We start from the raw sequence: 25,615 nt of genomic DNA, 5'->3' as shown, positions 1-25,615 counted from the left end.
GGGAGAGTGTTCCGGGGAGAGGATGAGGACGCGGGAGAGAGGGAGAAGGGAGAGGGGGTCGGGGCTGCGTGGCGTCGCGGGAGGAACCAGGGGAGGAGGAGGCAGCCAGGCAGGGAGGAGGTGGCCGGGGCGCGTGGCCGCGCGCGCCGGGCGCGTGCCCGTCCTCCTGGCAGAGGAGGAAGGCGACAGGGGGGTAACGGTGGCGGGCTGGGCCGCTGGGGGAGCTGGGCCGGCTGGGCTGGACAGGTAAGCGCCAGGTAAGCTTTGCTCTTTTTATTTTTTTCTCTTGTTTTGTTTTTATTTAATCTTTTGCCACTGTTTTGAATAAAAATAATAATTCAAACAATGCCAAAAACTCCTCTGAAAATATTTATGCTGCTTAATGGACTTTTCCAAAAGCACATAAAAATGTTTCAGGGTATTTGGAAATATATTCTATATAAGTTAGGAATATAGTTCCAAATGCAAATAAAGTAATGATTTAAATTCAGTGCTCAAAATATTCCTCAAAAATGTTCATTATTTTTGGTTTGGTGCAAAACCCTTGCCAAAATATAACCAACATTATTTAAGGCCATTTTGAAAACACTGAATGCATTTTCCAGGGTTCTTTGCCCCTCTTTTATTTAAGTTTTTGAGGCTTCCAAAATTCCCTCAGTTCAAATTTCAGAATTTAAACATGATGCAAACATGAAGCTAGCCTAGAGCACTACTAGCAGCTAGGGATGTGACAGCAAGCGCCGCCCAAAGCCCCGCCTCGACAACGACAGCAACCATTCAGACCCAGCCGTAGAGCAGGGCGAACCAGTGGACGACAAACATGCCACCAAGCAACCATCCAAACAGGATGAATTGGATAAACAACCCATCCTCGGCGAAAACAACAGTCCGGATGACCTCACGCCGGACACATCGTTGGCACAGAAGAACCTTCACAAAGGGCTCGTCACCACTGCACGAAGTCTGAAGAAGCAGAAGCGGAAGCTCAAAATAGCGGAAGACGTACTCAGAATGAGATGGAGCAAAGTACTCAAGACCGCGGACAAGTACGGCGATAGCCGCCAAACAAAGAGCTACCCGAAGCGCAAACTATTGCCCGAATTTGACGAAGAGGCCATAGAGCCCCCACAATCAAAAGAAAAGGAGGCCGCCCAAAGGCGGCACCGCACACCAGCAGGCACGCGATCCACATAAGGATCCTCGCAAAAAGGATGGCCTGGTCAGGTCCATCTACGGGCCAAGAAAGAAAGCTCTATAAAGCAACACAATACGTCGAGTATTCAAAAATCACGGCACACCCAAATACAGGGGCGCCGCACACCCCCTATGTTTCATCGACGAGGTACTGGATCATGAATTTCCAGTGGGTTTCAAGCCCGTAAACATAGAGGCATACGACGGAACAACAGACCCCGGAGTCTGGATTGAGGATTACATCCTACACATACATATGGCTAGAGGAGACGACCTCCATGCCATAAAATACTACCCCTCAAACTCAAAGGGCCAGCCCGACATTGGCTCAAAAGCCTCGAAGAAAATACCATTGGAAGTTGGGAAGAGCTCGAGGATGCGTTTCGGGAAAATTTTCAGGGGACTTATATCCGCCCTTCGGATGCACACGATTTAAGTCACATAACTCAACAGCCCGGAGAGTCAGCCCACAAATTCTGGAACAGGTTCCTCACCAAAAAGAACCAAATAGTCGACTGTCCGGACGCCGAAGCCTTAGCAGCCTTCAAACATAACGTCCAAGATGAATGGCTCGCCAGACACCTCGTCCAGGAAAAGCCAAGGACAATGGTCGCACTTACAAGCCTCATGACCCGCTTTTGCGCGGGAGAAGATAGCTGGCTAGCAAGACGCAGCACCAGCGACCCAAGTACATCCGAGGTCAGGGATGGAAATGGGAAACCACGACGCAGAAAAGACCAGCGCCGGACTAAGGAAAATGGCCCAAAGAGCACGGCAGTCAATGCCGGGTTCAAAAGCTCTCAGCCGAACAACAAAACACTGCCTCTTAAGGACAGCAGTGATGAGCTATCAAACCTAAACAAAATCTTGGACAGGATATGTCAAATCCACAGTACCCCCGGGAAGCCTGCAAACCATACCCACAGAGATTGTTGGGTCTTCAAGCAGTCCGGTCGACTTAACGCCGAACACAAGGGGCTCGACACACCAAGTGAGGACGATGACGAACCCCACAAGCAGCGCGCCGGAAAACAAAAGAATTTCCCACAAGAGGTTAAAATAGTGAATTCACTTCAAGTGATAACAAGGAAAAATAGGGCGGTGCCTACTAAAGTACACGCCGCACGGTCCACCCCAGCGGAGTCCCGAAGCTGGATGTCAAAACCAATTACTTTCGACCATCAGGATTACTCCACAAGTATTCGAAACGCAGGATGGACTGCTTTGATATTGGATCCTATAATCGACGGACTACAATTTACACAAGTCCTAATGGATGGCGGCAGTGACATAAACCTGTTATACCAGGACACAATCCGCAGAATGGGGATAGACCCTACCAAAATTCGCCATAGCAACACTTCCTTTAAAGGAGTGACGCTAGGCCCTTATGCCAATTGTACGGGCTCCTTACTACTAGAAGTTGTGTTCGGTTCATCCGACAACTTCCGTCGCGAAAAGCTAATCTTCCATATCGCCCCATTCAAAAGTAGCCATCAAGCACTATTGGGACGAGAAGCTTTCGCCCGCTTTAACGCAATACTGCATTACGCGTCTCTTACACTTAAAATGCCCAGTCCACGCGGTATCATCTCATTAAAAGTCATTCAGACCCCGGACACGGTTAGGCGAGTCCGGTGTAAATAAACAAGGGGCTTACTTGCCGCGTACCCCTTTACAAGGGGCTGCACGCTGGAACAATGAGAGCCAATAAAGCTCAATTTTATTCATTTTTAAATCATACTCTTTTTTAAATACATTTCTCGCACGATCTTTTTTCAAACTAAGTTCTTCTCTTTTCCAGATGAACAGCGTGCTACACCCGTCCAGGATACAACACAACGGAGACACGGGCGCAGACGTGCAGCAGGGACCCGTTGCAAGGATTCTCTTCAGATTAAGACCCTGCGTAAACCTTTTTTACTGTCTCTTGTTGATACACATCCCCCGGTTTCTTACCATAACCAAGGAGGAGGCTGGCGTTTTGGCATCGGCCGCGTCAGAAGTTTTTGCGCGTACCTGGACAATAGGGGCTTAGGGAATTGTTCTGCCCATTTTCATAAAAGACCGAATACCTTAGGGAGTGTTCGGCGTCTCGAGTTAGGCCTTATATGCATCAGCTCCGAATCATGTCTTTGGTCAAATGTTGGGTTTGCCCGGCTCCTGTGTTTTGCTGCCTTACGTTCCATTCTATCGGCTAACGCGGCACCAGGAGAACTACTGCGATTGTGCCCCGGTTTGGCCTGGTGAGCACCTCAGTAGAGAAAGTCGAAAACTGACTGTCATGATATAGCGGGAGACTGGTCAACCACTCGATCGACTACTGGAATGTTTAGAATTCCTCTGCTTTGACGAAGGACCGTTTCCCGGTCAGGCACACACGCGCCCCGAGTTCGGAGAGCGCGGTGCCCCTAGGGGCTATATAGTAGCCCCACCATCGAACTCCTATGGCTAAGTGAAAGTGATAAAGCATTATAGTCCGGTTGCCTAGTTTGCTACGCTATCACCTCCTTCACGGGACCAATACGTTGGATTAAGTGTGAAAATGCGTTTTTTTGCAAACACCCCCGCACTATGTGCGTGGGGGCTGAAGCCGAAGACTGCCATCTTTCAGGTTATATATACATATACATTAACGGCCGCACAGGAGATATTTCAATACTTGAACACACAAGTATAAAAATCCCTTATATTATAAATATGGTTTTACAAATCATACATGTCATTTGAACATAACGTTTTTCGAGCACTGCGACTCTATTAAACGAGCGCCCTGCAGGACTTCCTCAAAATAGTGCTCGGCGGGTAATCGGCTTCTGTCCGAATCCCGGGATGCATCGTCGGTGGCCTCCATCTCTGCCCAGTATGTTTTGACACGGGCGAGAGCCATCCGTGCACCCTCTATGCATGCCGACCGCTTCATCGCCTTGATATGCGGCACCACATCAAGGAACTGCTGCACTAAGCCAAAATAACTCTTCGGCTCGGGCCTTTTCGGCCATAGATGAGCCACGACATCCTTCATGGCAAGTCCGGACAACCTATTCAGCTCAGCCCACTCAGCCAACCGATCGGTTAACGGAAGTGGACGCGCCGGATTATGGAATTGAGACCAAAAAAGCTCTTCCATCTCGTGATCCTTTTGGCTTCGGAAATGCACGACTGCGTCCGCCGCACTCGCCGCCAAATTCAGATAAGCATCCTCTGCACCCCACAACTGGACCAACTGAGCATACTTCGGGTCCGTGAACTTCCTACGCAGCAGAAAGGGCTTTCCAGCCGCAATATCCCTGGCCTGACGCAACTCCTCCTTTATAGCCCTCATCGCAGAGCGGGCATCCTTGGCTTCGGCAGTGGCCTTTTTTAGGTCCTCTTGCTCCGCTCGGCATTCTTCTTCAAGAAACTCATAGCGGTCGGTAGCGTCCTTCAGCTTCACGACCATTTCGGCCATTTCCTCCCTGCTTCGGCAGTGAGCAGCCTATTCGGCCTTTAGCTCTTCGGCTGCCTTCAAGGCAGCTGCATCACTTTTTCTGGCTTGCTCCTTGGCTCGGGCAAGCTCTGCCCGAAGGTCCTCCATAGCAGCGGCACCATCTGCATCAAGCATACATGTTGTAAAGCGCGGGCATCAAGCCCCCTTACAGAGGTGTCCGCAGAGAAGCCACATACCTTGTGACTCGTCAAGTCGCTTATTGACCAGCGCGATGTCCGCATCCGCAACATCAAGTTGCCGCTTCAGTTCGGCAACTCTATCAGTCTGGCTGGCCACCGAATGTTCGGCCACCTGAATAGGAAGGGCGACATCTTATAACTGAGATTATAATCCTCGGCACGCTGTCGCTTTTGACAACGTACCGAGTCTCAGGGGCTACTATCTATACAGGGCGCACCCTATGCGCAAGACTGTCAAAAGGTATATCATTTTTACGTACCTCAAACCCCGTCAGTAAACTTCTGACGGCCTCATGCAACCCGCTCTCAGCGGATGAAATCCTTTCAATCACCGTACTCATTAATGTACGGTGATCTTCTGAGACAGACGCCCGCCCGAGCAGATCCTTCAGGTCCTCCGGCCGTACACCAGTTGGAGCCAAACTCTCCGGCCCCGCCGGACTCGGGAAGACCCTCCACGACGACACCTCAGGGTCGTCCACCCCGCCCGACGGCACGGTAGATGGAGGCATCTCGCTCTCCATCATCTCTGGACGAAGATCCCCCGAAGATGAGCTCTGCTGAGAAGGGCTGAGATCCGAACCACAAGGTAAAAACTTCGGTTATCCTCAGGAATAAAAACAGGGATGTCCTTTATTACAAAACTCCCCTTTCTACTTATGGCTCGCTGGAGGGCTGATTCCCCTGGGGAAATAGTGCGGCCGGGGCTTCTCCTGGCGCAGGACCCTCCGGTGAAGATTTCTTCCCCCGCTTTGAGGCTTTGGCCTCCGGATCTTCGGAAGCGGTCCTCTTCTCCCCCTGGAGGGAGGGTTTCTCGATCCCCCCTTCTTTGAGAGCCTCTCTAGCGGAGGCGGTAGTTTTCCTATTTTCCCCTTCGCCCTCTTCCGAAGGCGCAACCTCCAGCATCTTGACTAACACAGGATCTGGCGTGGTCTCAGGGAGGGGGGCCGGACACCGTATCAGTTTTGCCTTCGCTATCCACTCATGTTCAAGGGATAGCTGGTTAAAGGGCAAATCCATGATAAATGAACGGACGGTATGTCCGGACGCAGGACTACTTACTTGAGTATCCGGGCAACTGCAGCTTAGGCCGGCGTCCTCGGTCAAGTCCGGACACATCTGTTGTGATCCGAAGAACAGTTTATACATCTCCACGAGTGTCGCACCCATGAAGTGTTAAAGAGCTCGTGGTCCCTCCGGATTGAATTCCCACAAGCGGAGGGGGCGATGTTTGCAGGGCAGAAGGCGCCGAATCAGCATGACCTGCGCCACTACGACCAGATTGATCTCCCTTTCTCGGAGGTCTCGAATGCGGCCCTGCAATTGTGGCACGTCCTTGGACGGCCCCCGGTCAAGCCCTATGTTGACCCATGACGCCAGCCGTTGTGGAGGGCCCGAGCGAAAGGCAGGTGGCGCCACCCATCTGGTGCCCCTGGGAGCGGTGATGTAGAACCACTCCTGTTGCCACAAACCGAGCTCCTTCTGAAAAAGGCCCTCGGGCCACGGAGTGTCATCTCTCTTGCTTATAACTGCCCCTCCGCACTCTGCCTGCCGCTCCTCGATCATCTTCGGCTCCACGTTGAAGGTCTTGAGCCACAATCCGAAGTGAGGAGTGGTGTGGAGGAAGGCTTCACATACAACGATGAACGATGAGATGTGGAGGATGGACTCCGGATCCAGGTCACGGAATTCCAACCCATAGTAAAACATGAGCCCTCTCATGAAGGGATCCATCGGGAAGCCTAAACCCCGACGGAAGTGAGACACGAACACCACGCTCTCACCAGGCTCGGGATTAGGAATGACTTGCCCTTGGACGGGCAGCCTGTGCGAAATTTCGCCGGTTAGATACCTGGCATCTCTCAGCTTTAGCACATCTTCCTCCGTGACGGAAGAAGGCATCCACCGGCCCTGTAGGTCGGAGCCGGACATTGTCGAAGATCCAAAGCGCCTGAATCTGAAGCCTTGGGTGTTGGAACTCGAGGTGAGGGGCGGATTCGATGGGATATTGAAGAAAAGGAACAGGCCTTGGTCTCATTATAAAGGGGGTTGAATACCAAGAGCCGTCCCCGTGACTGTTTGGGACTCGCCTTCGATGGAGGGGGCGAGCCAACAGGCGCGTTTGGGTTACCCATGTCCATATTGATGAGAATCCCGGAACAAGGGGACACGATCTCTGCTTCGACAAGACGTGCCAAGGAAACCGCTTCGCTAAACACGCTGAGGTGGAATAATAAAAACGATTCGAGTAAAGGCTTGGCCGTGGTGTGACGTCACGCCACGAAATACGTCAGCAGATCGAACTTGTGTAAATATTATTTTCTCTATGGTGGTATGTGGAATTTATTTTGCAGAGCCGGACACTATCATGTTGTTCACAATCTTCTATGAATTATTCGAAGGAGGAACCTGCCTTGCAATGCTGAAGACAATATGCGCGCCGGACTCGTCGTCATCGAAGCCTGGTTTAGGGGCTACTGAGGGAGTCCTGGACTAGGGGGTGTCCGGATAGCCGAACTATCGTCATTGGCCGGACTCCCAGACTATGAAGTTACAAGATTGAAGACTTCGTCCCGTGTCCGGATGGGACTTTCCTTGGCGTGGAAGGCAAGCTTGGCAATACGGATATGTAGATCTCCTACCATTGTAACCGACTCTGTGTAACCCTAGCCCTCTCCGGTGTCTATATAAACCGGAGGGTTTTAGTCCGTAGGACGAACAACAATCATACCATAGGCTAGCTTCTAGGGTTTAGCCTCCTTGATCTCGTGGTAGATCCACTCTTGTACTACCCATATCATCAATATCAATCAAGCAGGAGTAGGGTTTTACCTCCATCGAGAGGGCCCGAACCTGGGTAAAAACATTGTGTCCCTTGTCTCCTGTTACCATCCGCCTAGACGCACAGTTCGAGACCCCCTACCCGAGATCCGCCTATTTTGACACCGACAGTAACTCTGCCAGCATATTCAATGTGCTGACCTACACAGCTGCAACGTCTCATGTTGCAGACTACTCTAACGACGAATAAGGTGCAATAGGTCGTTGTCTTGCACTCAGCTATGTCGTTGGAGTTGATGGACTCATTTACCTTCAAAGCTTCCGTAGTTAATTAGTTTAGATGGCCTTCAGCCATGATATTTTTGTGTAATCATACTCTTATGAGGACTCGATGTAATAAGTGTGTGATTGAACTCTGTTATAATTCCTTGAGTACTGTGTGTGTCAGCATTATTGATCCAGGGATGACACTTAAGCACAGAGACTTCGGTCCATTAGGATTGTGGTCGCTACAAGATGGTATCAGAGCACACACTGACTGTAGGACGCGACCACTAGAATAAGCCACATGATTTCTCTTCTATGTTCATTTCTAATTCTCCTCTATTTCTACTCTGTAGATGGCACACCCCGGGAACAAGTTCACTCAGCTAGATGACGGCACCTCTTTGGGACGACACTTGAAGGAAGTCACTAAGTACTTGAACATCGGACTACCAACTTCACTGGGACTTTCTCTGCAACCTTACCAGAAGAGGAGCGTTGGAAGATCGAAGTTTGGGTACTTGGGAGGACGTTTGTGCCAACAACAGAGCCTATAGATTTCTACCTGGATGCACCAAGCTGGAGTTTGGGAAAGAGCATGGAATCCCACATCACTTTTGGACACATATGTGAGGTGTATCACAAGAGCTGGAAAACACTATCTATCAAATATGTGTCCGCCGAGATGAAGAATGGGAGATGATTTGAACCAGGAAGGATGGATCAATTGCAGCTTACATTCAAGAGATGGGTGATCACATTTGCCAACAAGAGAATCAACTGTGCTTCAATATGAAGAAGAACAAGAAGCTGATGAAGAAGAATAATGAACTAGAAGAGGAACTCAAGTTTACATGCGATGGATATGAGGAAGAAATTGCTATAATACTGGAGAAGCATGAAGATTTGAAGAGGAAGCTAGGACTACACATGGAGAACATAAGTGAGAACCTGCAAAGGAGATCCATTGGAAGGACTACATCATCTTGGACGACACCGATACGGACAGTGATGCAAATGACGATAGTGATGATGACTACATTGACGAAGCTGGAGCAGATATCATGGAGTCTTCCTCTAATCAAAATTTCTAGACGACCACCATGTTACTAGTAGTATTCCTCCAAGTAGTGAGCATAGATCGAGTTTGTAATCGTAGTTAGATCGTTTATATGAACCTTGTTTGATATTGAATGAAGTGTATTGATTGTGTTCGTCTCAAGAGCATATGGGTAGAGAATCTCTATTAGACCTTATTCTATTCTGTTTTCTCACCCCTTCTAACCCATCAGATGCCTCCATGACGTGACAATGGATTTGTGTTCCCACCGGAGCTCACTCAGTTGATCCAGCAGCAGAATGCCTTGATGTAGATGCTAGTTCAGAACCAGAACCAAGGCAACAACAACAACAACAACAACAACAACAACAACCCACCGCCACCACCCCCTGTTGACAACCTAGCCCGCTTTCTGAGGCTGAATCCGCTGGTGTTCTCTAGCAGCACCGAGCCGATTGTTGCAGATGATTGGCTCCGCAAGATTGGAAAGGAGCTGACCACTGTAGGATGCACAGATGTAGAGAGAGTGTGCTTTGCCGCACATCAGCTTGATGGACCTGCAACATCTTGGTGGGAGAACTTCACCACCACTTACCCCATTGATACAGTTACATGGGATCAGTTTCAGCATGCTTTCCGCACCGCCCATGTTTCAGCAGGAGCTATGAGCATGAAGAAGCACGAGTTTCGCAACTTGCCCCAAGGAGGTCGTATAAAGGGATAGTATGTGGATGAGTTTAGCAACTTAACACGTTATGCCCCGGATGATGTGGCCACAGATGCCGCGAAGCAGGAGAAGTTTCTTGAGGGAATCAATGACGAGCTGAGTATGCAGTTGATGGTGGAAACATTCAACAACTACCAGGAGTTAGTAGACAGGGTCCTCATGATAGAAGGCAAGCAGCAATAGATTGACAATCGCAAGAGGAAGTATGGACAAGGGAGGTACACTTCCGGAGCTCAGCAGAAGCCCCGCTATTCGCCGTACTTGGGAGGACATACTCACAACCATGGAGGCCATAACCATGGAGGACATACGCACAATGGAGTAAGTTCGCACAACCACAGTGGCCCCAAGAATGGCAATGTGAATGGAGGAAGCAGTAGTCAGAACCGTTCCAACCCCGCAACACCAGCCAAGAGGGATCTGAGCCACATTACTTGTTTCAAGTGCGGGAAGATCGGACATTATGCCACTGAATGTCCTGAAGCTAAGAATGGAAATGGCAATGGAGGTTCTGCAAAGAAGCCCAACCCCTTCACCAAAGGTCAGGTGAACCACGTCAGTGTGGAGGAGATTGAGTATCAACCCGACGCAGTTGTCAGTAAGTTTTTGATTAATGCATTTACATCACTTGTTCTTTTCAATACTAGTGCATCGCATTCATTCATATCAAGGGGATTTGTGGATAAGTATAAATTGCCAACAGTAGCCCTTAAGTCTGCTATGCTAGTAAGTTCCCCAGGAGCGGAGTATATGCCTAGTAGGGGATGCTATCAGTTGCCAGTAACCATAGGTAGACATGTTTTCCCCACCGACCTGATTGTCCTGGAGTCACAAGAACTGGATGTGATACTAGGCATGTATTGGCTATCCAAGTTTGAAGGAAACATCGATTGCGCCAGTAAATCAATTCTTCTCACCACCCAGGAAGGAAAGAGGATCAAGTATGTGTAACTAGGCATGTGCCGAGGAGGACTCAGGTGAATTCCTTATCAGGAGTTGTTTAGGAGGAAGTGCCAGTGGTGAAGGATTATCCTGATGTATTTCCGGAAGAGTTATCAGGCATGCCACTGGCTCGAGACATTGAGTTTTTGATTAAGTTATTGCCAGGCACCGGACCAATATCCAAGAGACCGTATCGGATGCCTGCAAAGGATCTGGAGGAAATCAAGAAACAGATAAAGGAGTTACTGGAGAAAGGTTACATTCGACTGATACGTCTCCGTCGTATCTATAATTTTTAATTGTTCCATGCCAATATTAACCAACTTTCAAATACTTTTGGCAACTTTTTATACTATTTTTTGGGACTAACATATTGATCCAGTGCCCAGTGCCAGTTCCTGTCTGTTGCATGTTTTATGTTTCGCAGAAACCCAATATCAAACGAGTCCAAACAGGATAGAAACAGACGGAGAATTATTTTGGAATATTTGTGATTTTTGGGAGGAAGAATCAACGCGAGACGGTGCCCGAGGTGTCCACGAGAGTGGCCCATGCCACCACTCTAGGGGGGCGCGCCCTTCCCTCTCGTGGGCCACCCGTAAGGCGGTTGATGCCCTTGTTCGGCCGCAAGAAAGCTAATTTTTGGAAAACGATGTGGGCGAAGGTTTCAATCCAATCGAAGTTACGGATCTCCAGATATAAAGGAAACTGTGCCAGGGCAGAATACCAGAACGCAGAAACAGAGAGATAGATCCAATCTCGGAGGGGCTCTCGCCCCTCCCAAGCCATGGGAGCCAAGGACCAGAGGGGAAACCCTTCTCCCATCTAGGGAGGAGGTCAAGGAAGAAGAAGAAGAAGGGGGGCCCTCTCCCCCTTGCTTCCGGTGGCGCCGGAGTGCTGCCGGGGGCCATCATCATCACCGCGATCTTCACCAACAACTTCACCGCCTTCATCACCAACTCTTCCTCCCTCTATGCAGTGGTGTAACCTCTCTCTTACCCGCTTTAATCTCTACTTAAACATGGTGCTCAATGCTATATATTATTTCCCAATGATGTATGGCTATCTTATGATGTTTGAGTAGATCCGTTTTGTCCTATGGGTTAATTGATGATCGTGATTGGTTTGAGTTGCATGTTTTATTATTGGTGCTGTCCTATTGTGCCCTCCGTGTCGCGCAAGCGTGAGGGATCCCCGTTGTAGGGTTTGCAATATGTTTATGATTTGCTTATGGTGGGTGGCGTGAGTGACAGAAGCACAGACCCGAGTAAGTAGGTTGTTTGCGTATGGGATAAAGGGGACTTGATACTTTAATGCTATGGTTGGGTTTTACCTTAATGAATCTTTAGTAGTTGCGGAGCTTGCTAGAGTTCCAATCATAAGTGCATATGATCCAAGTAGAGAAAGTATTAGCTTATGCCTCTCTGTAACGCCCTCGATGCGGCTATATCTCCCACGTGTCGAAGCACGACTTAGAGGCATAACCGCATTGAAAGAAATGTCGCAAGTGAGGTAATCTTCACACAACCCATGTAATACATAAGGGAAAGAGATACATAGTTGGCTTACAATCGCCACTTCACACAATTACATGAATAAAGCATTACATCATCCAGATACAATCAAGGTCCCACTATGGAACCAAAATAAAAGAAGAACCCCAAATGCGACAAAGGTCCCAGATCGACCCCAACTGGGCTCCACTACTGATCAACTAGAACGAAACAACACAAAGGGCAAGATCTTCGTCGAGCTCCTCCTTGAGCTTGGTTGCGTCACCTGCTCGGTAACATAGGCACCTGCAAACTGGTTTTGGAAGTATCTGTGAGCCACGGGGACTCAGCAATCTCGCACCCGCGAGATCAAGACTATTTAAGCTTATGGGTAAGGTAAAGGCATGAGGTGGAGCTGCAGCAAGCGACTAGCATAAATGGTGGCTAACATACGCAAATGAGAGCGAGAAGAGAAGGCAAACCACGGTCGATAAAAGTATGATCAAGAAGTGATCCTATAGCAACCTATGTCAAACATAACTCCAACACCGTGTTCACTTCCCGGACTCCGCCGAGAAGAGACCATCACGGTTACACACACGGTTGATGTATTTTAATTCGGATCTGGTGTCAAGTTATCTACAACCGGACATTAACAAATTCCCATCTGCCACATAACCGCGGGCACGGCTCTCGAAAGTTTATAACCCTATAGGGGTGTCCCAACTTAGCCCATGACAAGCTCTCACGATCAACGAAGGAATAGACCTTCACCCAAGACACTCCGATCAGACTCGGTATCCCGGTACATCAAGACATTTCGACAATGGTAAAACAAGACCAGCAAGACCACCCGCTGTGCCAACAAATCCCGATAGGAGCTGCACATATCTCGTTCTCAGGGCACACCGGATGAGCAAGACGACGGGTTGGCATAGACCCTGGTTGCCCAGGGGGCGCCGGACATCGCTCGGTTTGGACCAGCACCCGGAGGAGCACTGGCCCGGGGGGGTAAAATAAAGATGACCCTTGAGTCTGTAGAACCCAAGGGAAAAAGGCTTAGGTAGGCAAATGGTAAAACCAAAGTTGGGCCTTGCTGGAGGAGTTTTATTCAAAGCGAACTGTCAAGGGGGTCCCATAAATCACCCGACCGCGTAAGGAACGCAAAATCCGGGAACATAACACCGGTATGACGGAAACTAGGGCGGCAAGAGTGGAACAAAACACCAGGCATAAGGCCGAGCCTTCCACCCTTTACCAAGTATATAGGTGCATTAATTAAATAAGAGATATTGTGATATCCCAACAAGTAAACATGTTCCAACAAGGAACAACATCTCCATGTTCCAACAAGGAACAAACTTCATCTTCACCTGCAACTAACAACGCTATAAGAGGGGCTGAGCAAAGCGGTAACATAGCCAAACAACGGTTTGCTAGGACATGGTGGGTTAGAGGTTTGACATGGCAATTTGGGAGGCTGAGAAGCAAATGGTAGGCATCGTAGCATTGGCATAGCAAAAGAGCGAGCAAACTAGCATAGCAAAGATAGTAGTGATTTCGAGGGTATGATCATCTTGCCTGAGATCCCGCTAGGAAGAAGAACGAGTCCATGAAGAAGACAAACGCACGTAGTCGAACGAATCCTCACAACTCCGGAATGAAACCGAAGCTAATGAGAGAAGCAAACCGGAAAGAAGCAAACAACATGGTAAACACACAAGCATAAACATGTCATGATGCACAAACAAGTATGATGCATGTCCGGTTTAATGAGGCATGGCATGGCAAAGTGCACAAACAATACTACAAATTAAGTGGAGCTCAATATGCAACGAGTTGCATATTGACGGAACACCACATCAATTATTTAGTTTCTCTCTCAGTTATGAACAAGACAAGATTAAATGTTGGTTAACATGGCAAGAGGTGAAGCATAATTAAACTACATATTTAGGCAAGTTTAAATGAGGCCGGAAACACAAACAACACTTCCGGAAAATCCCCATGTTATTTAGCAATTTAAAGCAAGCAACAATTTTAAACATTTTAATTGTTGTTATCATGATGCGGATGACATATGCAAGTTATATGCAATTTTTTTATAAAAATGTTGACATAAGCATGTTATGAAGCATTTGTCGCCATGGAGGAACGAAAGGGTGCCACGGCAACTACAACGGAAATGGTGCCACGACAACATTCCGGTGATCCGACAACTCGTTGAGATGTCGGTGCAAAAGAAAGTGTGCGGATGTGCGGAACATGCAAAATATGGTGGGTTACTCCCGACTATCGGGTTCCCACGGGTCGACGGCATGGCAAATGACGAACATGCAAAGACCTCTCTCAGACACGGTGCAAACACGAGCATCTCATACAACACACATGCATTCTCGAAAGGTCGTCTCAGCGGTCGTTTCGGGTTATACCTTCGAAGCGTTCAAACGGGACGGTTCGCGTTTCGTAGAGGGAAGTAGTCGTTCACGGGCCGACGGTAGTGGTACATCTCGTAGACGTTCACGGGTCGTCGTGGGAAGTAGTCGTACACGGCGTAGTGGAAGTCGTTGTTCACGTGGCGACGGTAGTTGTACATGTTCGTAGTGGAAGTAGTTTTTCACGTTTTGCAGATGAAGTAGTTGTTCATGATCCGTAGATGTTCGGGGTCACCACAAGGAACTTGAGTCCACGGGGTCTTCGCGGGTCGACGGTAGGGGTACATGTCTCGGAAGCGGTTAGCGCCGATGGTAGTTGAACTTGGTGATCCGAAGGGGTACTTGGCGGATGACGACCGTAGTGGTACTTGGGGAAAACTCCCGGAACGATGCTTGGCGGTCCTGGTGTGGTCTTAGCGTCCATGTAGTCGATCTTGGCGCATCCTTGACGGTCCAACGCACAACAACACAAGGACCTCGGGATGCCAGCAGCAAGGAGGCGATGGTGGTGGAGCAGGGGCTTCACGCGAACAGGGTCGCGGCAAAGCTGATGGCCTCGCAGGCCATGACAGGCGGTGGGCACAGTAGGAGGGCGAGCGGTCGGCGCGAGGAGGTGGAGAGGCACGGGACGAGGACGAGGCAGGAGGTCGCGCGAGGTGGAAGAGGACGCGGTAGGTGAGGGAGGAGGCGGTGGAGGCCGGCTCCGAGGCGGACGGGCGCGGCTCTGGTCGGTGGGTCGAGGGGCTTGGCCGGCAGCGCGGCTTGGGTGCAGCTCCGGCGAGGGGCTTGAGGCCGCGGGGAAGGAGCCGCGCAGAGAGGCGGTGCTCGGTGGTGGGGCGGCGATGCAACAGGGCGGCAGCTCGGGATAAGATGAGAGGGAGAGGATGAGGGGATCGGGAGGAGTTGGGGACGGGCGCTGGGGCTCTCCTCTCCTGGCGGCGCTCGAACGGGAGACGAGGGAGAGATCAGGGGAGATGGGGATCGAGGACGATCCCGATCGGGACGAGTGGCTGGCGGCGGAAGGGGACGAGGAGGGGAAATGATCGATGGGAGCGCTCGGGCTAGGGTTAGGAAGGGGTTAGGTGGGCTGGACCTCCAGGCAAATGGGTCGGCCTGGTTTGTTGGTTAGGCTGGGCTCTTTCTCACAAATCTCTATCAGAAAAGAAATAAAGAGAGGAAAAGAAAGAGAGGGTTAGGGAAAGATTTGCGCATGGGGATAATTTTTCCCGGACTCGCAAAAATATGCTCGTTCCAAGAAAAATAGAAAGGCCACGATTGAAATATTTAAATTCAAACTCATTTGAATTTAATTCAAATGGGTTTGAACTAGGACTTGGTTTTTGAAGTGTCCAAAAATGTTGGGATTTTTGATGGAGCTCCGGAATATGATAAAAGAAATTATCGGCAAGGTTGGAGACCAAGAATTAAGATAACAAAGGCGTTGGAATATTTAGCAAGTGGGTTATGGTTAATTCCAAATAATTGGAATATTTACTATAGCTCTCTAAATATTGAGAGGATATGTTTTAAAGAGAATCACCATGTGAATTCCCTCGATTTAAATGGATCAAAGATCCATGCCATTTATTTAGTTGAGTTTTTAAAAAATTAAATGACATGATGGCATGATGCAATGCAAATGATGCAATGATGAATGCATCAAACAAATAAATCACACGACGAATCTCGGAATACAAGGAAGGCATCTGGAGCGTCGGTCTCGGGGCGTTACAACACTCCACCACTATAAGAGGATCTCGTCTCGAGATCTAGGATGGCACCGGAGAGAAATGGAAGAGGAAGAGAAGAGGTAAAACTAAGTTGCTTCTTTGACAAACGAGTGAAACCACGATCCTTGAGAGGTTGAAAAACTTGAAAGAAAGAACACAACAGAGTTGAACACAATTGAGAGCACTGCGGTAGAAAATAGAAACAAGGAACACCATGTGAACCTTGGAGGTTGCAAAGCTATGAATGATGAGTACAATGGACAAGAAGGAATTGAAACCACTCTGGTTGAAACGAGATAAACAAGGAACAAGGAAGATCAAATTCGAACAACACTCCGGTTGAAAAGAGATGCAAAACTTGATAAGATGAAAAGAACTTTAAGAGATGACACAACACTCCAGTTAAATGGATAAGCACGAAAAGAACATGGTCCTCACAATTCGAGATGATGAGTGAAAAGAGCAACATCACAATGCCTCCGGAAGAAAGAATAGAAGATAGATCATTGGAATAACAGAATGGAGAAGAAAATGCCAACTTCTACCACAATTGAATTTGGAAGGCATCCTTGCAAGAAGGTTAGAATAGAGTTGTTGGAAGACCAACAACAAAAAGAATAAGTTTGTAGTGGGCTTATGGAAACATCTCAACATTATGAGGTGACAACCGGCCACTAACGGAAACAATTGCTTGCTTGAGATTAACGAAGAGATGAAAGCTTGTTCCATCAAGATGGAAAAGAGATAACTTGGGTCATTAATAAGCACCAAAATAGCAACATTCCTTAGGGAAGGCTTTAGGTGAAATCTATACCAAGATAACTCCAATGAAGAGATTGACGGTTGAAAAGATCTCTTGAACAAAGAGAAAAAGATGGATTTAGATATGTCACTCTTGAAAACTTGTGAATCATGAAACGCGAAGGGAAATTATCAAGAATGACCTAACACCACCTCAGAAGATGAGGTAGAAAGAATTGCACTTTGGAATGCAAGATGAAGAATGCTTGAACTCCTCAAAACAAGACATGTGTTGAGCACCATGTTTATCTTAGAGTATAGCTTGGAGGATCTTAACTTCAAGAGAAATCTTGACGAACAATTGAAGAATGAAAAGAATCCTTGACGAACCACCATATAGAGCCTCCATGAAGAACTCCGTTAATAAAAGAAAGATCCAACGAAAGGAAAGTTGAAAAGAACGAGAAGAAGCCTTGCAATGATTTAGATGGAGCTTCGCGACGAGATAATGCGGAAAACTTGGAACTCCGAAAGAAAGATGAACAACAAGAAACCAAGAATTTATTCCTCCTGAACAAACTCTGAAGGAAGGGATTAATCACTTGGATGAAACAAGAATAAGAATTATGTTATGCGTATCCTTCACCAATATAAATTGATGACAAGCAATGGATTTGGCATACTACTTATTCTCGTAGAAAGGATTAAAGAGATATGGCGTAAACTTGAGAAGGTATTGATGGAACCACCAGTGGGATTTGGGAACAACGAATATTTGATATGATAACGAAGGAAGTGAAATCTTGAGTGAACCACCGTAAGAATTCAAAATGAAAGTAGCAAAGGCACAATTCACCGGGAAGAATTGTAAAACGAATGAAGATACTTGAGGGGATTTAGATACATGAGAATGAAGAGATCATGAACTGATTAGAGGATATTTGAACGATGCACCGGTAAGATTTGGAGAACGATAGCTACACGGTGAGAATGAAGAATTATGACATGACGGCTTCAAAGGAAAGAAATTGAAACAACTCATGAAATGCTCCTGATGGTAAGAAGAGAATTGTCACAATCAAAAACAATTATGAGGATGGCATAAAGCTAGAACCATGAATCTTGAAGACAATAGAGCAAGATTAAAGAGAAACTCTTCTTCGGTCTTCAAATGATGAGAATGACAACGAGAAACACCACCAAGAATTATTGAGGCACACCGGAAGAATCAAAAGCGAAGAGGTTGAGCCAACTATGAAAAGAATTTGAAAGATCTTGGAGAAAAGTATTTGACTGATGATAACTCATTCTTACGTCAAACTTGGAGAAGAATTTAGGATAGCTCTGGGAAAATAGAAGAGTCAGGTAAGATCCTGGGAAAAGACCTGTGGGTTAGGGCCCACTCAAAGGAAAACACCGTTGAATGATTGATTGAAAAGGGGGGATTGCACCGGTTGAAATAAATGGCTTAAATGAGATAACAACCTCAAACTAACTTGAACGGATTGAGAATGGAAACACAAATCTTCCTGAGAAAATCTTAAGCACTCCGGAACAAATGAATAGTGAGAAGTGAATGATTAAGAGGTGCATCGGCATGAGAAAGCATTAGAAACGAGGAAAGGAATATGATGAAAACCGAAAGCTTGAATTGAATCCACCGGAGAAGAAAAGAGACAAAGAATAATAAACTTGAAGCTCCGTTAGTATCTTCCTGAGAATCACCGGATAAGAACATTGACGGAAAAGAATGGAGAGACTTCACATGAATAAATGGATACTTGGTAAAGAAATCTTAGTCCTTGAGGAAAAAGGGTGGGTGGTCGGGAAAAACAAAGGCAACTTGGAGACGGATGAAACAAACATCGTTGAGAAGAAATGATAATTGGTCTTGCTGATGTTGAAGTGATCGGATCCACTTGAAGAGAAACACGCCGGTTGAAAAGGATTGACATGACAATCTCGATTGTCGAGAAGGATTGGTATTCACATCGGAGTATGAGAACACCATTTCGGAAAGGTATGGAATCAACACTTGACATTGAAGCAACTCGAATACCACAACTCAAAACAAAAAACAAAGGACTGGCTTGCAGAATAAGCCGGAACAAACATATGATAGAGATTTCGTCCGAAGTTTTCGTGGTGGGGCCTACACGGGCTCGATCGTACAGCACCATCATGTACAAGGCAGTGCACATGACATATGAAGCGTCCCCGAGTCGGCATAGCCAAGGACTCTTTAAGACACAACGAGACCACTGTAAAACCAACCGTGAATAGGCGGACCACTAGACGTCGAACCCCAATTTCATATCATACATCCGTCGGAAAGATATCCTAAGAGCTACTTGAATACCCACCTATGAAACTCCCGAAATTTTCCGATTATGCAATCAGGTGTTGGGGATACAGGGGAAGCATAATATCTCACCCAAAACTAGCAAATCCTACATCCAGCTGTATCCATCCTTCAACACATAACCAAGAAACCTTCGGAAATCGTCTACCTCAACCTTCGAAAAGCATCCGTTACACGAGTCATGGCAATACTCCCGTACTCACCTCAGTACTGGGTTATCGGGGTTATCTCACCAACAACTGCATAAAAGAGATTTTCGATCTCGGCGTACTAAACTCAGGTATTCCAGAACTGCAACGATAAAATTATGACGACAATACCTCAGAGCTCAACTCCCCGGGACACTTCCACTAAACCCCTGACAGGAGGCACCAAGACAATGTTCTCATCATAAAACCATCGGAATGATTCCAAGATACCCGCGTGATCCTAAAAAAAATTTAGTGAAATTTGAGAAGAGAAGAGTCAAAACTCTACGTCAGGATGCCTTACTAGAGCGATGGAGAGACTGGGGAGTAAAAAGAATTCCTAACTCTCCGATATATATAATCCTAAATGACTCAAACATTTTTCTAGGCACAACTCGGCCGCTAAAAACGATCAAGCAATGGGGCTCCTAAGGTCGGGGAAGGCTCTGATACCAACTTGTAACGCCCTCGATGCGGCTATATCTCCCACATGTCAAAGCACGACTTAGAGGCATAACCGCATTGAAAGCAATGTCGCAAGTGAGGTAATCTTCACACAACCCATGTAATACATAAGGGAAAGAGATACATAGTTGGCTTACAATCGCCACTTCACACAATTACATGAATAAAGCATTACATCATCCAGATACAATCAAGGTCCCACTATAGAACCAAAATAAAAGAAGAACCCCAAATGCGACAAAGGTCCCCGATCGACCCCAACTGGGCTCCACTACTGATCAACTAGAACGAAACAACACAAAGGGCAACATCTTCGTCGAGCTCCTCCTTGAGCTTGGTTGCGTCACCTGCTCGGTAACATAGGCACCTGCAAACTGGTTTTGGAAGTATCTATGAGCCACGGGGACTCAGCAATCTCGCACCCACGAGATCAAGACTATTTAAGCTTATGGGTAAGGTAAAGGCATGAGGTGGAGCTGCAGCAAGCGACTAGCATAAATGGTGGCTAACATACGCAAATGAGAGCGAGAAGAGAAGGCAAAGCACGGTCGATAAAAGTATGACCAAGAAGTGATCCTATAGCAACCTACGTCAAACCTAACTCCAACACCATGTTCACTTCCCGGACTCCGCCGAGAAGAGACCATCACGGTTACACGCGCGGTTGATGTATTTTAATTCGGATCTGGTGTCAAGTTATCTACAACCGGACATTAACAAATTCCCATCTGCCACATAACCGCGGGCACGGCTCTCAAAAGTTTATAACCCTGCAGGGGTGTCCCAACTTAGCCCATGACAAGCTCTCGTGATCAACGAAGGAATAGACCTTCACCCGAGACACTCCGATCAGACTCGGTATCCCGGTACATCAAGACATTTTGACAATGGTAAAACAAGACCAGCAAGACCACCCGCTGTGCCGACAAATCCCGATAGGAGCTGCACATATCTCATTCTCAGGGCACACCGGATGAGCAAGACGACGGGTTGGCATAGACCCTGGTTGCCCAGGGGGCGCCGGACATCGCTCGGTTTGGACCAGCACCCGGAGGAGCACTGGCTCGGGGGGGGGGGGGGTAAAATAAAGATGACCCTTGAGTCTGCAGAACCCAAGGGAAAAAGGCTTAGGTAGGCAAATGGTAAAACCAAAGTTGGGCCTTGCTGGAGGAGTTTTATTCAAAGCGAACTGTCAAGGGGGTCCCATAAATCACCCGACCGCGTAAGGAACGCAAAATCCGAGAACATAACACCGGTATGACGGAAACTAGGGCGGCAAGAGTGGAACAAAACACCAGGCATAAGGCCGAGCCTTCCACCCTTTACCAAGTATATAGGTGCATTAATTAAATAAGAGATATTGTGATATCCCAACAAGTAAACATGTTCCAACAAGGAACAGCATCTCCATGTTCCAACAAGGAACAAACTTCATCTTCACCTGCAACTAACAACGCTATAAGAGGGGCTGAGCAAAGCGGTAACATAGCCACACAACGGTTTGCTAGGACATGGTGGGTTAGAGGTTTGACATGGCAATTTGGGAGGCTGACAAGCAAATGGTAGGCATCGTAGCATTGGCATAGCAAAAGAGCGAGCAAACTAGCATAGCAAAGATAGTACTGATTTCGAGGGTATGATCATCTTGCCTGAGATCCCGCTAGGAAGAAGAACGAGTCCATGAAGAAGACAAACGCACGTAGTCGAACGAATCCTCACAACTCCGAAATAAAACCGAAGCTAACGAGAGAAGCAAACCGGAAAGAAGCAAACAACATGGTAAACACACAAGCATAAACATGTCATGATGCACAAACAAATACGATGCATGTCCGGTTTAATGAGGCATGGCATGGCAAAGTGCACAAACAATACTACAAATTAAGTGGAGCTCAATATGCAACGAGTTGCATATTGACGGAACACCACATCAATTATTTAGTTTCTCTCTCAGTTATGAACAAGACAAGATTAAATGTTGGTTAACATGGCAAGAGGTGAAGCATAATTAAACTACATATTTAGGCAAGTTTAAATGAGGCCGGAAACACAAACAACACTTCCGGAAAATCCCCATGTTATTTAGCAATTTAAAGCAAGCAACAATTTTAAACATTTTAATTGTTGTTATCATGATGCGGATGACATATGCAAGTTATATGCAATTTTTTTATAAAAATGTTGACATAAGCATGTTATGAAGCATTTGTCGCCGTGGAGGAACGAAAGGGTGCCACGGCAACTACAACGGAAATGGTGCCACGGCAACATTCCGGTGATCCGACAACTCGTCGAGATGTCGGTGCAAAAGAAAGTGTGCGGATGTGCGGAACATGCAAAATATGGTGGGTTACTCCCGACTATCGGGTTCCCACGGGTCGACGGCATGGCAAATGAGGAACGTGCAAAGACCTCTCTCAGACACGGTGCAAACACGAGCATCTCATACAACACACATGCATTCTCGAAAGGTTGTCTCGGCGGTCGTTTCGGGTTATACCTTCGAAGCGTTCAAACGGGACGGTTCGCGTTTCGTAGAGGGAAGTAGTCGTTCACGGGCCGACGGTAGTGGTACATCTCGTAGACGTTCACGGGTCATCGTGGGAAGTAGTCGTACATGGCGTAGTGGAAGTCGTTGTTCACGTGGCGACGGTAGTTGTACACGTTCATAGTGGAAGTAGTTGTTCATGTTTTGTAGATGAAGTAGTTGTTCATGATCCGTAGATGTTCGGGGTCACCACAAGGAACTTGAGTCCACGGGGTCTTCGCGGGTCGACGGTAGTGGTACACGTCTCGGAAGCGGTTAGTGACGATGGTAGTCGAACTTGGTGATCCGAAGGGGTACTTGGCGGATGACGACCGTAGTGGTACTTGGGGAAAACTCCCGGAACGATGCTTGGCGGTCCTAGTGTGGTCTTGGCGCATCGTTGACGGTCCAACGCACAACAACACAAGGACCTCGGGATGCCAGCAGCAAGGAGGCGATGGTGGTGGAGCAGGGGCTTCACGCGAACAGGGCCGCGGCGAAGCTGATGGCCTCGCAGGCCATGGCAGGCGGTGGGCACGGTAGGAGGGCGAGTGGTTGGCGCGAGGAGGTGGAGAGGCACGGGACGAGGACGAGGCAGGAGGTCGCGCGAGGTGGAGGAGGACGCGGCAGGTGAGGGAGGAGGCGGTGGAGGCCGGCTCCGAGGCGGACGGGCGCGGCTCTGGTCGGTGGGTCGAGGGGCTTGGCCGGCGGCGCGGCTTGGGTGCAGCTCCGGCAAGGGGCTTGAGGCCGCGGGGAAGGAGCCGCGCAGAGAGGCGGTGCTCGGTGGCGGGGCGGCGATGCAACAGGGCGGCAGCTCGGGAGAAGACGAGAGGGAGAGGATGAGGGGATCGGGAGGAGTTGGGGACGGGCGCTGGGGCTCTCCTCTCCTGGCGGCGCTTGAACGGGAGACGAGGGAGAGATCAGGGGAGATGGGGATCGAGGACGATCCCGATCGGGACGAGTGGCTGGCGGCGGAAGGGGACGAGGAGGGGAAATGATCGATGGGAGCGCTCGGGCTAGGGTTAGGAAGGGGTTAGGTGGGCTGGACCTCCAGGCAAATGGGCCGGCCTGGTTTGTTGGTTAGGCTGGGCTCTTTCTCACAAATCTCTATCAGAAAAGAAATAAAGAGAGGAAAAGAAAGAGAGGGTTAGGGAAAGATTTGCGCATGGGGATAATTTTTCCCGGACTCGCAAAAATATGCTCGTTCCAAGAAAAATAGAAAGGCCACGATTGAAAGATTTAAATTCAAACTCATTTGAATTTAATTCAAATGGGTTTGAACTAGGACTTGGTTTTTGAAGTGTCCAAAAATGTTGGGATTTTTTATGGAGCTCCGGAATATGATAAAAGAAATTATCGGCAAGGTTGGAGACCAAGAATTAAGATAACAAAGGCGTTGGAATATTTAGCAAGTGGGTTATGGTTAATTCCAAATAATTGGAATATTTACTATAGCTCTCTAAATATCGAGAGGATATGTTTTAAAGAGAATCACCATGTGAATTCCCTCGATTTAAATGGATCAAAGATCCATGCCATTTATTTAGTTGAGTTTTTAAAAAATTAAATGACATGATGGCATGATGCAATGCAAATGATGCAATGATGAATGCATCAAACAAATAAATCACATGACGAATCTCGAAATACAAGGAAGGCATCTGGAGCGTCGGTCTCGGGGCGTTATACTCTCCCTCAAATAGAATTGCAATAGTGATTACCGGTCTAGTTATCGATTGCCTTGGACAAATAACTTTCTCGTAACAAAATGCTCTCTACTAATACTTACTTTATTGCATCTTTATCTAAACAGCCCCTACTTTTTATTTACGTGTTGTTTATTATCTCGCAAACCTATCCAAAAACACCTACAAAGTACTTCTAGTTTCATACTTGTTCTAGGTAAAGTGAACGTCAAGCGTGCGTAGAGTCGTATCAGTGGCCGATAGGACTTGAGAAAGTATTTGTTCTACCTTTAGCTCCTCGTTGGGTTCGACACTCTTACTTATCGAAAGAGGCTACAACTATCCCGTATACTTGCGGGTTATCAAGACCTTTTTCTGGCGCCGTTGCCGGGGAGTCATAGCGTGGGGTGAATATTCTCGTGTGTGCTTGTTTGCTTTATCACTAAGTAATTTTTATTTGCTGTTCTAAGTTGTTCTCTATCTTTAGTTATGGATATGGAACACTAAATACCAAAAAAATTAGGTGTACTTGCTACTCATGGAGATGGGGAACCTCCTAAAACCCTCGATGCTTATTATGTTCGAAATACTATGTACTACTTTGATAATCCTGAGAAAACCCAACTCAACTTTATAATGGGAGACATGTTGGATCAACGTGAATAATTTAGGGATTATCGCTTGACACAAAAAGGGAAACTATTATGGGATCAAATTCAAATGTTGAAGTGGTATGCTAGGGATCTATGCTTGAGATATCATATTACTTGTTGCTCTAGGATGAAGGCTCCACACCTTCCCTTCTCATGCAAATTTAATGATAATGAAACCTTAGCTTCTTATGCTAATGGTATATATGATTACTATGATGTGGAACAAATAGAAGAATTTGTTGCTTTTAAGGCTGCTTATGAAATTGAATCTTTGTTTGAAAAGTATGAAGCTTTTGATGATGGTGTTTATAGGCCTGAAAATCTTGCTATACTTAGATATTGCTATGAAAATTATGAATACAGTTACTATATTAATGCATTTATGGAGAAAGTCTCCGCTGTCTAAGAAGAGAATAATATTTTGCGGGAAGCTATGGAAGAAGAAATTGATCAAACTGTGAGCTCATTGGATAAAAAAGATGAGGAGGAGAGCAAAGAACAAAAGGAGGAAGAGCGGATTGATCACCCGTGCCCACCTTCTAATGAGAGTAACTCTTCAACTCATACATTGTTTAATTACCCTCCGTGCTTACCGAAGGATGATTGCTATGATCCCGCTGATTCTCTTGAAATATCCCTTTTTGATTATGCTTGCTATGCTTGTGGCCAAGATGCCAATATGAATTATGCTTATGGAGA

Source organism: Triticum aestivum, chromosome 7B (assembly GCF_018294505.1).
Source record: "Triticum aestivum cultivar Chinese Spring chromosome 7B, IWGSC CS RefSeq v2.1, whole genome shotgun sequence".
NCBI lineage: Eukaryota > Viridiplantae > Streptophyta > Magnoliopsida > Poales > Poaceae > Triticum > Triticum aestivum.
This window is presented reverse-complemented; position numbering follows the sequence as displayed.